Raw genomic sequence first — 5,000 nt, forward strand, 5'->3', positions numbered from 1 at the left:
TGCATCTGACACTGTCATTTTTCGACTAAAAAAGCTTCCCAGAAGGTCAGCTTTTTCTCGTTCCGTCGGGCTTGGTTAGTGGAGGTATTGTGGATTCCCGGGTGTCCCCTTGGTGCTCCTTTATGAGTGACCACCACCCCTTGCTGCCTGCTCCCAGAGTTGTTAGTTTCCTTTTCATTTCCGCTTGCCATCTGTTACGAGCCCATTTGCATGTGACTGTCATTTCTTTGCATGTATCTGTATTTCTTTTTGGACGCTTGATAGCATATGTAGCTGGTTTTGTGGTGTATGTCCGCGAAAGGACGCATTTCTCTTGTATTTCGGCGAGGAGGCTGGTGATGGAGGATGATTTGTCATTTGCGTTCCCCGCCAGAAGAGCATCCCAGTCTTGTGCCTGAAGTTTTGCCTTCATGCCTGGCCAGTCTGCGTGGTTTCAATGCCATATTTTTCTTTGATTTTGTAACCTGCAGATGTAAGGAAAAGGTGTGACATAACTGCAAGGTGATCTGGCGTTCTTATTATGCCGAGCGGTGAGTAGGAGATAAAGTCCTCAGTTAGATCTGTTATAACAGGATCTAGAGATCTACCAAGGATGTGGGTCGGGAAATCCACGTTATCTGTCAGCCCGTGAACCGAGAGGTCCTCGTATGCTGACGGAATGAGATGGTGGTTAAGGTCCTCAACTATTAAGAGATGCTGACAGTTGTTGCGAGCCTGAAGGACGTCTAAGTTTTCCGTTAGGAAGTTTATCGAAGTTCTGCCTTGCCATTGCGGCCTGTAATGAGCGCAAAGTAGCTGGGACTCATTTGACTTAAGTACGAGCTTCAAAAAGAGAGCTTTCAGCCAGTCTGGTAAGTCAACTGTTAGCAATTGAATCTGTAGATTCTCTTTGTAGCATACGGCCACACCTCCAAAGTTTTTTTCCTATCCTGTCTCTTCTTTGTCACTGTGAGTAGCCTCGTATCTTGCCAAAAATAGGATCTACCTCTGTATTCAGGAAGGTTTCAGTAGCCACTATTATGTCGGCACTGACGCTGAGGGCTTCGTGAGTCAGCTCACCAATATTGGTTCGGAGGCCTCTGACATTAGCAAACAGAACTGAGAGGTGTCTATGGCTGGTATTTTGACGAGTATGAATCAGTGATGCCATTTAATACACTGCCCCTTGGTGGCTATTAAAAATAGAAGTTCCCAGCAAAGTAAAGGAGGGGTCGAGACCTTGTCTGTTCAATATTGGCGCGTTGGATGCTCACCATAGCCACGTCTTGTTAAAGCTTTGGAACGAACGAACCCAAGGTAATAATTTTTCGGAGAGTTTTATACAAAAACTACTCATTCACATTGTATCTTCCCCGCTTTCCTTTCTTCTGCCGTACTTAATGTTTCTCAAATATTTTAAAAAGTGTGCATCGGCCGGGAATCGAACCCGGGCCTCCCGCGTGGCAGGCGAGAATTCTACCACTGAACCACCGATGCTACTTATTTTACGTTTTAAATGTGAATATATCAGTTATTGGAGAAGGTAAGTGGAATCTTCGGTCATGTTACATAATATTAACGGGTCGTTGAAGCGTTACTAATAATCAAGATGTTAACATAAATTAAAAACCACGAAATAGACAAATCAGTTAAGGGATTATTAGCTTCTCACATGTATTAAACATTGTTCTCTGATTTTTGAGTGGAGGCTTATGTGTATGAATATGTGTGCTAGATTTTAAGTGCAAGCAAGTACACACACTACCCCTTCTGACAATTCACAGGAGAGATGAGACAGCACTTTCGGACATGAAAGTGAAAGCATTATTAATATTATTTATTTATTTATTATTATTTTTAAACTGCCGATTCATCTTTGCAACTGAGGTATTAAAGGCATAAATAGAGAAACAGCTTGTAAAATATTATTCAAAGACAGAACAGTTATTCGTGACACATTATTGGTTAATTTTTCTAGGTTGTCTTCCTAAGGCTTTGTGAGTGGTTTCATTGTCTCAGACTCGCTTTTTCTTCTTTCATTTGTAAAAGAAAGGGATATTCATCAGGCTAGACACCCAATCTTCCGGCAAAGATACAATGGCAAAAAAATATACCAAGGAGGAATCTTCATACTGGGCGCCAGATGTCTTTCGTGGTAGAAGGGCAGCAGTGACTCCACATTCTGTCAAATGCTAACATTTCTGGAAATGTGTGTGCATTGTTAGTTCCCTGATAATGAACAAAGGAAAGGATAAGTACATGCGCCCTGATAGTGCATGTTACTCTACTGCAGATTCAGTTCTTGCTGTGTGATTATCCAGGGAGAGCAGTCACTCCGGATATTATGGTAACAGCTTTACCAAAAGAGGTCATATGCTCAGTAGTTCACGACGTGGTAGAATAATTCGAGTTTTGAATCATGGGAACTTCTGTTTTTTCAACCTCTATCCCTGCAGAGGAATCCAGCGAGACCTTGACCAAATGTACGTCAACTAGCTCAGAGTAATTGATCGTTAACTACTGCAGTAATGGCAGGCTATCTGATTATATCTACTAAATTCAAATTAATCAATTACATTAATTACAGTAGGTACTCCTTTTACATATATGATGTTTACTTTATGTAATAATATGTTATGAACATAGATGATAAGCAATGCGTGTGACACAAAATTACACAGAACACATATCAAAAGTGACTGAAATATCGTGCTTGTTTTGATGTTTAAGCGCCTAATGGCATTGATATTTCAGTAGATGTTCCTTCACTTGCTGGAAATATTTCTAATATGGTAATTGCTTCCAGATTACCTCGTATTCACACATATCTCGCCTCGGTTTCCGTATTCGATCTTTTGTTATATAAGCAGCTATTTTGCCTTGTATGGATACCCGTTGTGTTACCTGTTGCCTGTATAGGTAATAGCTAATTTGGGTAATTTCCTTGTATGATTTTATGGATTAGAATACATGTATCACAGTTGTATTTCTCTTGTACTCGTAGCGATTTTAGTTTGTTCATATGTGGGGTGATGTGGTTACATATTTCCTAGTGCTACTCTTGCTGCAAAGTTCTATAGTTTATGTGCCCTCTGTATATGGGTTTTATTTGTGGAGTAATTAGGTAGTAATTAATTATACGAAGTGCTAGTGTTTGCATAACAGTAATTCTTGTTTCCGTGGGTATTTAATTTTTTATGCAATTTAAGTATATCAGAGTGCCCATTACATTTCTGTAGATATAGTCAATGTGTCTCAAATGCCATGCATCTGTCGATGTATACTCCTAGATTTTTTTTTTTTTTTTTTACTGTTGTGTTGGGTTTGATGTTGCAACCTTGGAATTCTGTAACTGTACCTGTGGGTATTTTTGCTATGTACTGTTGTTTTAATTTATTTTTATTATTTATGCCAGTTAACTTTGCATTTGATTTGTTTAGATAATTTAAATCACTTAGGATAAACTAAGGTTTTTTCTTTATTGGCACTTCTCTGAAAATATTTTCAAGACAGTCAAAGGATTCTGCAGTGGCATGTGGGTGTCTATAGATTGTGCCGACGAGGAAGGAAGGATGCATACTACTTTTTACGGTTACCCAAATGCTGTATTACTTACAGTTGTAGAGGAAAACTCATTTGATTTAAGGATATCTCTTACATATATCCAGACTCCACCCCCACGACCTGCATCACATTTGTAAATATGAAAGTTTGGAATGCTAATGAAACTGCTTCATTTTCTTGGTGAAGCCAAGTTTCACTAATGTACATGATATCAATATTTCTCTCCTTAATTATTAATTCGATTTCTTCGAAGTGTCCGAGGATAGACTATGCACTGATGTGCTCTATTCTGATAGTGTTTTGTGCTTTGACCGCCAGATGTGCAGCGTCAAACATTCTGCTCGTCTTTGTACTTGTTTCTATTATGGAACACCTTTACATTATTAGGAAAGACGTCGGACGCTAAGAAAATATCTGGGTTAATATCCTTGCCTCTTATAGTTGACTGTGAAAGTTGAGTAATAATTGGGCGCAATTTTTGTGTTGAATGCTTTCACACTGAAAATATTGTCGAATTTCTTTTCGAGGAAGGCCTCAATATCTTCTTCGTTTGTAACTGGATGCAACTCGTGATATGCAAGTACACAACCTGAGGACGTACGGCACATTACAAGGGTTTTTGGGAAGTGGCGTTCCTCCCTTGCTTTTCTTAATTTGTTTTCTAGTAATAATCGGAACGAAACCTTCCTCACCTTGGTAGGGTTGCGGCTGCTCATTTATTTGTTGCTGTGTTTCCGATCGTCCTCCGTAGTTCTTGACGACGAGCTGTAGCGCTTGTGGAGAAGGAGAGGTGATGTGTCGCATATTCCCAGTAGCGGTGTTGCTTGTTTTTCCTACCGTAGTTTCTTCTGGATGTTACTTGTGTAGAAGCTTCGTTCCTCATTATGGACGCTTCAGTGTTGTTGTTGGGCAATCGCTTGCGTGGCTCCGGACAAGAGGAGGCTGGCACGTCAGCAAGGTCGCGAGTTTGCTGGGTCGGAGTGGTTACAGATGAAAGTGACTGTGTCAGGGGAGGGGAGTGGGGGTAGGAAGGAGCAAGGAGAGGCCTTGGTCGAGGGTACTACCGTGGAGGCTGTGGCGAGGTTGTGTTTGTGTGTGTTCATTTTGTGGCGTATAGGTAAAGGGAATTCTGGCAGGAGGAGGGGATGCGAAAGGGAAAGATTTGAAGGCAGATTGACCATGGGTAGGGGCAATGAGGCTTGCCCCTTTATCAATTTGACTCACTGATTGCCAGCTTAAAGCAACGGACAGCCATAAAATAAATAGTCTAACACGACTTGACATTGCTTATGTTTACTGTGATGGGTCAGTCCTGGAAGATGGCAGAGTTGGGTGCGAAGTCATCATCAGATAGTTCACTGGGAGCGGAGTGGTCACCACAAGCACTGGGATGAGACTGAACATTCACATATTTTCAACACAAGCTAAACTATGGGCAATACTGACGGCGCTTAAAG

The 5,000-nt window shown here is 40.9% G+C and overlaps 1 non-coding gene across 1 annotated transcript; it reads right to left on the reverse strand.

The window, feature by feature from the left end:
* Window positions 1-1,405: 1,405 nt before the first annotated feature.
* Window positions 1,406-1,476, reverse strand: TRNAG-GCC (transfer RNA glycine (anticodon GCC)). Its single transcript has one exon. It is a non-coding gene; the product is annotated as a tRNA-Gly (tRNA).
* Between the last annotated feature and the right edge of the window lie 3,524 nt (window positions 1,477-5,000).

This window comes from Penaeus vannamei, chromosome 24, assembly GCF_042767895.1.
Source record: "Penaeus vannamei isolate JL-2024 chromosome 24, ASM4276789v1, whole genome shotgun sequence".
NCBI classification, from domain to species: Eukaryota; Metazoa; Arthropoda; class Malacostraca; order Decapoda; family Penaeidae; genus Penaeus; species Penaeus vannamei.